Here is a 12,827-nt window from a genome sequence, read left to right on the forward strand (position 1 = left end):
TACATATACCCGTATATGTATATCCTTCGTTTATTATGGATTAACAATGTTCGTGTATTTATTTTCTTTTCTTTTGGGGCCTGCCTGATCTTCTCACTCTGGGCTCTGGTGACCTCAGGCTCCCAAGTAGCTGGGATGGGACTACAGGGATCTCTTAAGCCCGGGAGGCAGAGGCGAACGTGGGCTGTGATCGCGCGCCTCCACTCCACCTGGGCTGGGCTGGGCTGGAGAGAAAACGGTGGATTGTCATCTTCATTACCTTACCTTTTAGCTTTATTCGTACCCTCTTATTTGCTTCTTTATTCTCATGGGTTATTCTAGGTCATTGTCATGTTCATCGTTTGCTTGCTTGTTTCATTGGTTTCCTTCCTTCCCTGCCTTCCCGGCGGGGTCTTCCTCTGCCTCCGTCGCCCGGGATCACCCCAGCCTCGACGATTTCGACCGACCGTCCGACCGAGCGGCCGTCCCGCGTCTCATCCCTCCCGTCCCCGTTCCCTGGGACTATGGGTGTGCACCACCACACCGGGTGACTTTTATGTTCTTCCTCATGTCTCACGTTTTCCGTAGGTAGGGAGGCAGGTATCTGTGTATGTGTGGATGTGAGTGAGATGGGGTCTGGGGTTCTGTCGTGTGGCCCGGGCTGGTCTCGGACTCCTGTTCTCGAGCGATCCGCCTGCCTGCCTCGGCCGCCCGCGCTGCTGCTGTGACAGGCGTGAGACGCTGCACCTGGCTCATTCTATAGTTCCCTGCCTGCCTGCCTGCCTGCTTGCCTGTCTGTCTGTCAATCGTCTTCTTTTTAGTACGGGTGTGCTCTCGCTTTGTTGTCCACGCTCTGGGCACACGTGATCGCTTTTTAAACTTCTATGATTATTATTATTGCAGGTGTCGTCTCACACGTCGAGGTGATCTCAAACGTCTACGCTCCGGCCATCCTTCCACGTCGGCCTCCCGGAGTGCTGGGATGACACGCGTGGGCACGGTACGCTCTGGTCGTATTTCTCGTGGGTCGGTTCTTTCCGTTTTACGCACGCGGAATGCGAACAGATAAAATTTTGAGACGCGTCTCACCGATCTCTCCCCTCCCCCTCCCCCTCCCCCTCCTCCTCCCCCTCCCCCTCCCCCTCCCCCTCCAGACGGAGTTTCACTCTTGTCGCCCAGGGTGGACTACGATGGCGTGATCTCGGCTCGCTGCGACCTCCGCCTCCCGGGTTCGAGTGATCCTCCTGCCTTGGCCTTCCTGAGGAGCTGGAATGACGGTGAAGCGCCATCGTGCCCGGCTGACTTTTATATTTTTAGTACGGATGGGGTTTCTCCGTCTTGGTCAGCCTGGTCTTCAGCTTCCGACCGTTGGACGATTTTAACTTTCTTGGTGGTTGCTTTTCTTTTTCTTTTTCTTTTTTTCTTTTCTTTTCTTTCCTTCTCCTCCCCCCACCCACTCCCCCTGTCCTCCTCGTCCTCCTCGGCCTCGTCCTCCTCCTCCTCCTCCTTTTTCATCTCTTTCAGCTGGGCTCTCCTACTTGTGTTGCTCAGTTGCTCACGCTGGTCTCCAACTCCTGCCCTTGACGCTTCTCCCCTCACACCCACCGTCTGGTTGTTGAGATGCGCACCTCTTGTAAAATGGAAAAGATGAAAAAAATAAAGACGGAGGTGAAAAGCACGGAGTGAACGTGTCTCTTGCCGTCTCCCGGGGTGTCCCTTGGACCCCGAGAGACGGAGGGAGCTTGGCTGAGTGGGTTTTCGTGGCTGAATCCTCCCGAGGGCCTCCTTCCCTCTCCCCCTTGTCCCCGCTTCTCCCCCGGCCGAGGCTCCCGCCGCCGCCGCCGTGGCGTTTTCCGTAGGAGAGCTGTGGGAGAGGACCGACGCGGCTTCCGGATCTAGATCCCGCCGGACGTCTCTGGCTCGGCGTCCCCCGCCGGCTACCTGCCGCCTTCCGGGGAGCTCTGAGGCGCGTGCCCCCAGCCCCCGTCACGTCCCGCTACCCTCCCCCGGCTGGCCTTTGCCGGGAGACCCCGGGGGAACCGCGTGGACGCTGCTTTCCGACCCTCCGGCGAACACTTCCGCCGGATGCCCCGGGTTGGCCGGATGGGATGAGACTGGACCGCTCCGGACCGTGCTGTTCTTGGGGGTGGGTTGTCGTACAGGGTGGACCGGCGGCCCCGGCGTTGGAAAGGGTGCGCGGGGGTGGAGCTGTCACGTGGGATGCCCTCCTTCCCCTCGGCCTGCCTTCGGCTTCCTCGGGCGTGAAGACGACTTCCCGTCACGACCACTTTTCTCCCCTTTCTCCACCACACGGATGAGACGCATGAGAGGGAGAAACAGCTCCATAGATACTGCTGACCTTCATTTGTGGAATCCTCAGTCACCTACACACAGACAGGTGACTACACGGGGACCCAAATCGGACACCGTTTCCGGGTCCTCATGGTGGGATTCGTCGGTCTCTCTCTCTCTCTCTCTCTCTCTCTCTCTCTCTCTCTCTCTCTCTGTCACACACACACACACGATTTCCGTATCTAGTTCACAAAGCACACTCACTTACCCTTTCCCCGGTACGCAGGCTGAGTGAAACTCACCCCGCCCTCCACCCGTCGGCTGACGAAACCCCTTCTCTATGATGTATGAACGAGACGGTCTGGGCCGGGCACGGTAGCTCACGCCTGTCACTCCGGCACTTTGGGAGGCCGAGGCGGCTGGATCGCTTCAGGCCGGGAGTTCCAGACCGACCGCGCTGGCCGACGCGGCGAAACCCCGTCTCTCTGAAAAATAGAACGGTGAGCCGGGCCTGGTGGCCTGGGCTTGGGATCACGACTGCTCGGGAGACTGGGGCGGGCGAGTGGCTCCGACCGGGGAGGCCGAGGTGGCGATGAGCTGAGATCGTGCCACGGCGATCTGGCCTGGATGACGCAGCGAGACCCTGTCTCGATAGAATCGTAATATTATTAGAAGGTGACTTGTGCCTGGTGATGGCCGCCTGTCGTCGCGGCTGAGAGGCTGCGATGAGGAGAAGATCGCTTGAGGCCCCGCGGGTCGAGGCTTCGGTCGGTCGGCCGTGACCCGCTGTATCCTGGGCGGTCACCGGTCGAGGACATAGGCCCCCTCCCCGTTTTCCTTTCTTTTCTTCCCTTCTCTTTTCTTCTCTTTTCTTCTTTCTTTCTTTCTTCTTTTTCCTTTCCTTCTTCCCCTCTTTCTTTCATGCCTTACTGCCTTCCTGCCTTTCTTCTTTCCTCCCTTACTCCCTTCCTCCCTTCCTTCTTTCCTCCCGCCTCGGCCTCCCAAAGTGCTGGGATGACTGGCGTGAGGCACCGTGCGTGCTTGGCCTAAAGAGACACCCTTTGAGAGTGAGACACGGGGAGCGCCTCCCGGTGATCTGATGGACTGATTGATTTAGAGACGGCATCTCACTCTGTCACCCCGGCAGTGGTGCCGTCGTAGCTCACTCACTGCAGCGTGGACGTTCCTGCACTCGAGCGATCCTTCCGCCTCAGCCTCCAGAGTACGGTACCCGGGACCACGGGCACGCGCCACTGTCCCCGGACCGTTTTTTTTTCCCCCCCACCCCGAGACAGAGTTTCGCTCTGGTTGCCTAGACTGCGGTGCGGTGGCGCGATCTTGGCTCGCCGCAACCTCTGCCTCCCGGGTTCGAGCGATTCTCCCGCGTCGGCCTCCCGAGTAGCTGGGATGGCGGGCGGGCGCCGCCACGTCTGGCTGATGTGGTATTTTTCGTGGAGGCGGGGCTTCTCCGTGTGGCTCGGGCTGGACTCGAACTCCCGACCTCGGGTGATCGATCCGCCCTTCCCGGCCTCCCGAAGTGCTGGGATGACGGGCGTGAGCCACCGCGCCCGGCCTTCATTTTTCAATGTTTTTCCACGGACGGGGTCTCCTCGTTTTGTTGCCACCCTCCTGACCCGGCGTCTCAGAGTGCTGGCGTGACGGGCGTGAGCCACTGCGCCTGGACTCCGGGGAGTGATTCACGACCACGACCGCTGGACTGATTCTTTCTTTCTTTCTTTCTTTCTTTCTTTTCTTTTCTTTTCTTTCTTTCTTTCTTTCTTTCTTTCTTTCTTTCTTTCTTTCTTTCTTTCTTTCTCTCTCTCTCTCTCTCTCTCTCTCTCTCTCTCTCTTCTTTCTTTCTTTCTTTCTTTCTTTCTTTCTTTCTTTCTCTCTCTCTCTCTCTCTCTCTCTCTCTTTCTTTCTTTCTTTCTTCCTTTCTTTCTTTCTTTCTTTCTTCCTTTCTTTCTTCCTTTCTTTCTTTCTTATTTATGGATGGATGAATTCTTTTAGTATTGATTTGTGTATTTCTTTTCAGACGGAGTCTCGCTCTGGGCGAGGAGAGGCGAGGCGCATCGCTTTGGAAGCCGCGGCACCGCCTTCTGAAGCCCCATTCATATGCACAGAGCCCTATTCCCTTCCTGGAGTTGGAGCTGATGCCTTCCATAGCCTTGGGCTTCTCTCCATTTAGAAGCTTTGACAGGCGCAACCCCACCCAGAGGCTGGCTGCGGCTGAGGATTCCTGGGTGTGCTGGGGCTGGAAAGTGGGTCCCCTATTTTGGATACCTCGGCCGAGACATCCCCGGGCCCCCATCGCTTGCTCACCCTTTGAGATCCCCAGCCTCCGCCACCTTGCAGGCTCACCTCTTACTTTCATTTCTGTCTTTCTTCCTTTCTTGCGTTGGAGGAGGGGGTGCGGGAATGAGGGGGTGTGGGGGGGGGAGGGGTTGCGGGGTGGGGACGGAGGGGAGCGTCCTAAGGGTCCATTTAGTGTCATGCCTATTTCACCACCACCACCACCAAAGATGAAAACAACCGTCGGCTAAATACCACCTGTTCTCATCTACAACTGGGAACTCATAGATGAGAGTTCTTGCGTGGGCAGAACGAGGGGGACCGGAGACGCGGGAGCCTACTTCAGGGAGGAGGGGTGGAAGGAGAGACAGCTTCGGGAAAAAACAAAACACGAAAACTACCGGACACGGCGCTGAGTATCCGGGTGATGAAATCATCTGCACACTGAACACTGAACCCCCCCCCCACCCCGTCACAAGTTTAAGTTTACCTATGACATAACACTCTTGCACATGTGTCTTCGAACAAGAAATAAAAGTTAGAGGGGAGAGGGGAGAGGAGGAGAGGAGGAGAGGAGGAGAGAGGAGAGAGGAGAGAGGAGAGAGGAGAGAGGAGAGAGGAGAGAGGAGAGAGAGAGAGAGAGAGAGAGAGATTGAGAGATTGAGAGATAGAGAGAGAGAGAGAGAGAGAGAGAGAGAGAGAGAGAGAGAGAGAGAGAGAGAGAGAGAGATAAAACGAAACACCCGAAACACTAACGTTCACTGACAGTGCAGCATTTGGGCCTGTTCTTTTTTTTTTTTTCTTCTTTTCTTTTTTTCGGACTGAGTCTCTCTCGCTCGGTCACCGAGGCTGCGGTGCAGTGGCGCTCTCTCGGCTCACTGAAACCTCTGCTTCCCGGCTTCCAGTGATTCTTCTTCGGTAGCTGGGATTACAGGCGCGCACCGCCACGGCCGGCTGATATTTCTATTTTTTGTAGACGCGGGGTTTCTCCGTGTTGGCCACGCTGGTATCGAACCCCTGACCTCAAAGGATCCGCCTTCCCGGGCCTCCCGAAGTGCTGGGACGACAGGCCTGAGCCGCCGGGATTTCAGCCTTTCAAAGCGTGGGCCCTGCCACCTTTCGCTGCGGCCCTGACGCTCAGAATGACGTGTCCTCTCTCCCATAGGTGGACTCCTTGAGTCCCCTATGCCGTTGCACTCTAGCCTGGGCGGCGAGAGCCAAACTCCGTCCCCCCCACCTCCCCACGCAAAAAGTAAATACATACATAAAGAGATAAGTAAGTAAGTAAATCGATAAAATCTCTACACATCACCTAGAAGTGTGTGTTCCCCTGAGTGATTTCTGAGAAATGGCACTGTACGCTGAACGCGGTGGCTCACGTCTGTCCTCCCGAGGTCGGGAGCTCCAGACCAGCCTGGCCAACATGGTGACACCCCGTCTCTACTGATAACGCGATACTGAGTAGGCCACGGTGGGGCGGGCACCTGTCGTCCCAGCTACTCGGGAGGCTGAGGCGGAAGGAAGAGTCGCTTGAACCTGGCAGGCGGAGGTTGCGGTGACCCGAGATCGCGCCACTGTGCTACAGCCTGAGCGACAGAGTGAGACTCGTTCTCCAAATAAATAAATAAATAAATAAATAAATAAATAAATGAGTAAATAAAAAGTAAATGAAAGAAAGAAAAAAAGAAAAGAACAGAAAAGAAAGAGAAAATGAAAGAAAAGGCACTGTATCGCTACTGGGCTAGGACCTTCTCTCTTTCTATCTGTTTCTCCCTGTCTCTCCCTGTTCGACTCTGTGTTTCTCTCTGTGTCTCGTTCTCTGTCTGTCTGTCTGTCTGTCTCTTTCTTTCTCTCTGTCTCTGTCTCTGTCTCTCTCTCTCTCTGCCTGTCTCACTGTGTCTGTCTTCTGTCTTACTCTCTTTCTCTACCCGTCTCTCTGTCTCTCTCTCTTTCTCTACCCGTCTCTCTGTCTCTCTCTCTCTCTCTCTCCCTCCCTGTCTGTGTCTCTCTCTCTCTCTTTCTGTATCTGTTTCTCTCTGTCCATCTCTGTTTTTCTCTGTCTGTCTCTTTCTCTGTCTGTCTGCCTCTCTTTCTTTTTCCGTGTCTCTCTCTCTCTCTCTCTCTCTCTCTCTCTCTCTCTCTCTCTGTGCCTATCTTCTTTCTTACTCTCTTTCTCTGCCTGCCTGTCTCTCTCTCTCTCTGTCTCTCCCTCCCTGTCTGTCTCTCTCTCTCTCTCTCTCTGCCTATCCTCTGTCTTACTGTCTTTCTCTGCCTGTCTGTCTCTCTCTCTGTCTGTCTCTCTGTGTCCGTATCCTTCTCTGCCTGCCTGTCTGCCTCTCTGTCTCTCTCCCTCCGTGTCTCTCTCTCTCTCTCTCCGTCTCTCTCTCTTTCTGTCTGCTTCTCTCTGTCTCTCTCTGTCTGTCTGTCTGTCTGTCTCTGCCTCCCTCTGTCTGTCTCTCTCCCTCCCTGTCTGTCTGTTTCTCTCTCTCTCTCTTTCTCTGTCTCTGTCTCTCTCTCTTTCTGTCTGTTTCTCTCTTTCTCTGTCTGTCTGTCTCTCTCTTTCTCTGTCTCGCTGTCTCTCTCTCTGGGCCTGTCTCTCTGTCTGTGCCTATCTTCTGTCTTACTCACTTTCTCTGCCTGTCTGTCTCTCTGTCTCTCTCTCTCTCTCTGTCTGTACCCCTCCCTCCCTGTCTGTCTGTTTCTCTCTCTCTGTCTCTGCCTCTGTCTCTCTCTGTTTCTGTTTCTGTCTGTCTCTCTCTGTCCATCTCTGTCTTTCTCTGTCTCTCCCTTTCTGTCTGTCTCTCTCTCTCCCTCTCTGTCTCTCTCTGCCTGTCTCTCTCACTGTGTCTGTCTTCCGTCTTACTCTCTTTCTCTGCCTATCTGTCTGTCGGTCTCTCTCTCTCTCTCTCTCTCTCTCTCTGTCTGTCTGTCTGTCTCCCTCCCTTTCTGTTTCTCTCTCTCTCAGTCTCTCTCTCTCCGTCTCTCTCTTTCTGTCTGTTTCTCTCTGTCTCTGTCTGTCTGTCTGTCTCTCTCTCTCTCTCTCTCTCTCTCTCTCTCTCTCTCTGTCTGTCTGTCTCTCTCCCTCCCCGTCTGTCTGTTTCTCTCTCTCTCTCTCTGTCTCTGTCTGTTTGTCTCTATCTCTCTCTGTCCATCTCTGTCTTTCTCTGCCTGTCTCTTTCTTTCTCTCTGTCTCTGTCTCTGTCTCTCTCTCTCTCTGCCTGTCTCTCTCACTGTGTCTGTCTTCTGTCTTACTCTCCTTCTCTTCCTGTCCATCTGTCTGTCTGTCTGTCTCTCTCTCCCTCGCTTTCTGTTTCTCTCTCTCTCTCTCTTTCTGTCTGTTTCTCTCTCTCTCTCTCTCCCTGTCTGTTTCTGTCTTTCCCTATCTGTCTGCCTCTCTCTTTCTTTTTCTGTGTCTCTCTGTCTCTCTCTCTCTCTGTGCCTATCTTCTGTCTTACTGTCTTTCTCTGTCTGTCTGTCTTACTCTCTGTCTGTCTCTCTCCCTCCCTTTCTGTTTCTCTCTCTCTCTCTCTCACTCTGTCTCTCTCTCTCTTTCTGTCTGTTTCTTTCTCTCTCTCTCTCTCTCTCTCTCACTGTCTCTCTCTCTCTTTCTGTCTGTTTCTCTCTCTCTCTCTTTCTGTCTCTGTCTTTCTCTGTCTGTCTGCCTCTCTCTTTCTTTTTCTGTGTCCCTCTGTCTCTCTCTCTCTCTGTGCCTATCCTCTGTCTTACTGTCTTTCTCTGCCTGTCTGTCTCTCTCTCTGTCTGTCTCTCTCTGTCCGTCTCTGTTTGTCTCTCTCTGTCTGTCTGTCTGTCTCTCTCCCTCCCTGTCTGTTTCTCTCTCTGTCTCTGTCTCTGTCTCTCTCTCTTTCTGTCTGTTTCTCTCTATCTCTCTCTGTCCATCTCTGTCTTTCTATGTCTGTCTCTTTCTCTGTCAGTCCGTCAGACCCCCCGTGCCGGGGAGGGCCCTGCCCCTTCCACGAAAGTGAGAAGCGCGTGCTTAGGTGCTTAGAGAGGCCGAGAGGAATCTAGACAGACGGGCCTTGCTGGGCTTCCCCAATCGGTGTATGATTTCGGGAGGTCGAGGCCGGGTCCCCACTTGGATGCGAGGGGCATTTTCAGACTTTTCTCCCTGTCACGTGTGGCGTCCGTACTTCTCATAGTTCCCTGATAAGCTCCTCGACTTAAAAAGAAACGGTGAAGGCCGGGCGCGGTGGCTCACGTCTGTCATCCCAGCACTTTGGGAGGCCGAGGCGGGTGGATCACCTGAGGTTGGGAGTTCCAGACCAACCTTGCCAACACGGCGAAACCCCGTCTCTACTAAAAATACAAAACTGAGTCGGGAGCGGTGGGGCAGGCGCCTGGAATGCCAGCTCCTCCGGAGGCTGAGGCGGGAGAATCGCTTGAACCTGGGAGGCGGAGTCTGCAGGGAGCCGAGATCGCGCCACTGCACTACAGCCCAGGCTGTAGAGTGAGTGAGACTCTGTCTCTAAATAAATAAATAAATACATAAATACATAAATACATAAATAAATGAATGAATGAAAAAATAAATTCTTTTCTGTGCTGACTGACATTTGCGGGCATCGGTTGTCTTCGGGCATCACCTAGCGGCCACTGTTTCTGAAAGTCGGGGAGACACGGAGGGAGGTCTCGCCGACTGCACCGAGCCTGGGGCAACTGGTTTCTCGCTCTCCCTTCTGGAGGCCCCTCCCTCTCTCCCTCGTTGCCTAGGGAACCTCCGCCCTGGCGGGGGCCCTATTGTTCTTTGATCGGCGCTTGAGTTTTCTTTGTGTTTTGGTTTCTTGACCGCGCATAGACTCTCCTACTTGGGCTTTAGGAAGGGTCAGTTTAATTTTCAAGTTGCCCCCCGGCTCCCCCCACTACCCACGTCCCTTTACCTTCATTTAGTGAGTCGGCGAGGTGGGTTCCCCCCGAAACCCCCACACCCCGCCTCCCAACACCCTGCTTGGAAACCTTCCAGAGCCGCCCCGGTGTGCCTCCGTCTTCTCGCCCCTTCCCCCACCCCTTGCCGGCGATGATCTCATTCTTGCCAGGCTGACATTTGCATCGCTGGGCCTCAGGCCTCACTCAGTGGCCACCGTTTGTGAAGATGGGGGCGGCACGGTCCCACTTCCCCAGAGGCAGCTTGGGCCGATGGCATAGCCCTTGACCCGCGTGGGCAAGCGGGCGGGTCTGCAGTTGTGGGGATTTTCCCCCAGCTTCCCTCCTCAGGCCTCCCTTCCTCCCTCCCTCCCTGCCTCCCTAGGAAAGCTTCACCCTGGCTGGGTCTCAATCACCCATTCTCAGGATGTTTTCGTTTCTCCGCCCTCCAGCCGGCACAGTTTCACAACGGGAAAGGCGTCACAGCTCTAGTCTGGGCCTTCTTAGTATTTGCCCCAAACAGAAACGCTTTCTGAAAACTAACACTTGGCTCACTTAAGATTTCCAGGGACGGTGCCTTGGCCCGTGTTTGTTGGCTTGTTTTGTGTTTGTTCGTCTTTTTCCCTTTGCCTATGTATTTCTTTTCAGGTGAAGTAGAAATCCCCAGTTTTCAGGAAGACGTCTATTTTCCCCAAGACATGTTAGCTGCTGTTTTCTCCTGTTGTTAACTAGCGCTTTTCTGAATCTCTCCACGTGCAGTGAGAGCCGGTGGAAGTGTACTATCCTTCATAACATCTTATTTTCTAGAAATCCGTAGGTGAATGCTGCTGCTGCTCTCGCTGCTGCTGCTGCTCTTGTTGCTGTTGTTGTTGTTGTTGTTGTTGTTGTTGTTGTTGTTGTTTTCAAAGTATAACCCGGCCACCGTTCATGGGATCAAAAGCATTATAAAATATGTGTAATTATTTCTCGAGCACGCCCTTCCTCCCCCTCTCTCTGTCTCTCTGTCTGTCTCTGTTTCTCTCTTTCTCTCTCTGTCTTTTCTCTCTCTCTCTCTCTGTCTCTCTCTGCCTGTCTGTTTCTCTCTCTCTCTCTCTGTCTCTCTCTCTCTCTCTGCCTGTCTGTTTCTCTCTCTCTCCGTCTCTCTCTCTCTCTCTGCCTGTCTGTTTCTCTCTCTCTCCGTCTCTCTCTCTCTCTCTGCCTGTCTGTTTCTCTCTCTCTCTGTCTCTCTCTCTCTCTCTCTCTGCCTGTCTGTTTCTCTCTCTCTCTCTGTCTCTCTCTCTCTCTCTGCCTGTCTGTTTCTCTCTCTCTGTCTCTCTCTCTCTCTCTGTCTGCCTGTCTGTCTGTCTCTCTCTCTCTCTGCCTGTCTGTCTCTCTCTCTCTCTCTGCCTGTCTGTCTGTTTCTCTCTCTCTCTCTCTCTCTCTCTCTCTCTCTCTCTCTCTCTCCCTCCCTCTCTTTACCTGTCTCTCTCACTGTGTCTGCCTTCTGTCTTACTCCCTTTCTCTGCCTGTCTGTCTGTCGGTCTGTCTCTCTCTCTCTGTCTCTCTCTCCCTGTCTGTCTGTCTGTTTCTCTCCGTCTCTCTCTGTCTGTCTCTGTCTTTCTCTGTCTGTCTCTTTGTCTGTCTCTTTCTTTCTCTCTGTCTCTCTGTGTCTGTCTCTCTATCTCTCTCTCTCTCACTGTGTCTGTCTTCTGTCTTAGTCTCTCTCTCTCCCTGTCTGTCTGTTTCTCTCTCTCTCTCTCTCTCTCTGCCTGTCTGTTTCTCTCTCTGTCTCTCTCTCTGTCTATCTTCTGTCTTATTGTCTTGCTCTGCCTGGCTGTCTGGCTGGCTGTCTGGCTGTCTCTCTCTGTCTGTCTGTCTCTCTCTCTCCCTGTCTCTCTCTCTCTCTCCCTGTCTGTCTCTCTCTTTCAGTCTGTTTCCCTCTGTCTGTCTGTCTTTCTCTCTCTCTGTCTGTCTGTCTGTTTCTCTCCGTCTCTCTGTCTCTTTCTTTCTCTCTGTCTCTCTGTCTGTCTCTGTCTCTCTCTCTCTCTCTCTCTGCCTGTCTGTTTTTCTCTCTCTCTCTGTCTCTCTCTCTCTGCCTGTCTGTCTGTCTCTCTCTCTCTCTCTCGCCTGTCCGTCTCTCTCTCTCTCTCTCTGCCTGTCTGTGTCTCTCTCTCTCTCTCTGTCTCTCTCTCTCTCTCTCTGCCTGTCTGTCTCTCTCTCTCTCTCTGCCTGTCTGTTTCTCTCTCTCTCTCTCCCTCCCTCCCTCCCCCTCTTTACCTGTCTCTCTCACTGTGTCTGCCTTCTGTCTTACTCCCTTTCTCTGCCTGTCTGTCTGTCGGTCTGTCTCTCTCTCTGTCTCTCTCTCCCTGTCTGTCTGTCTGTCTGTCTGTTTCTCTCCGTCTCTCTCTGTCTGTCTCTGTCTTTCTCTGTCTGTCTCTTTGTCTGTCTCTTTCTTTCTCTCTGTCTCTCTGTGTCTGTCTCTCTCTCTCTCTCTCTCTCTCTCACTGTGTCTGTCTTCTGTCTTAGTCTCTCTCTCTCCCTGTCTGTCTGTTTCTCTCTCTCTCTCTCTCTCTCTCTCTCTGTCTATCTTCTGTCTTATTGTCTTTCTCTGCCTGTCTGGCTGTCTGGCTGTCTGGCTGTCTCTCTCTGTCTGTCTCTCTCTTCTCTCTCTCTCCCTGTCTCTCTCTCTCCCTCCCCCTGTCTGTCTGTCTGTCTGTCTCTCTCTCTCTCTGTCTCTGTCTGTTTCTCTCTGTCTGTCTGTCTTTCTCTCTGTTTCTCTCTGTCTGTCTGTCTTTCTCTCTCTCTCTCTGTCTCTTTCTTTCTCTCTGTCTCTCTGTCTGTCTCTGTCTCTGTGTGTGTGTGTGTCTGCCTTCTGTCTAACTCTTACTCTCTTTCTCTGCCTGTCTGTCTGTCTCTCTCTGTCTCTCTCCCTTCCTGTCTCTGTTTCTCTCTCTTTCTGTTTCTCTCTGTCTCTGTCCATCTCTGTCTTTCTCTGTCTGTCTCTTTATCTGTCTCTCTCTCTTTCTGTCTTTCTCTCTTTCTGTATCGTTGTCTCTCTCCGTCTGTCTCTCTCTGTCTCTGTCTCTCTCTCTCTCTCTCTGTCTGGCTGTCTGGCTGTCTCTCTCCCTTCCTGTCTCTGTTTCTCTCTTTCTGTTTCTCTCTCTGTCTCTGTCCATCTCTGTCTTTCTCTGTCTGTCTCTTTATCTGTCTCTCTCTCTTTTTGTCTTTCTCTCTTTCTGTATCGTTGTCGCTCTCCATCTGTCTCTCTCTGTCTCTGTCTCTGTCTCTCTCTCTCTCTCTCTCTCTCTGTCTCGGTCTCTGGCTCTCGCTATCTCCCGCCCTCTCTTTTTTTTTTTTTTTTTTTGCAAAATAAGCTCAAGCACATCTAATCTAATCCATTACCAAGG

This window comes from Pongo abelii, chromosome 12 (assembly GCF_028885655.2).
Source record: "Pongo abelii isolate AG06213 chromosome 12, NHGRI_mPonAbe1-v2.0_pri, whole genome shotgun sequence".
In the NCBI taxonomy this organism is placed as follows: Eukaryota; Metazoa; Chordata; class Mammalia; order Primates; family Hominidae; genus Pongo; species Pongo abelii.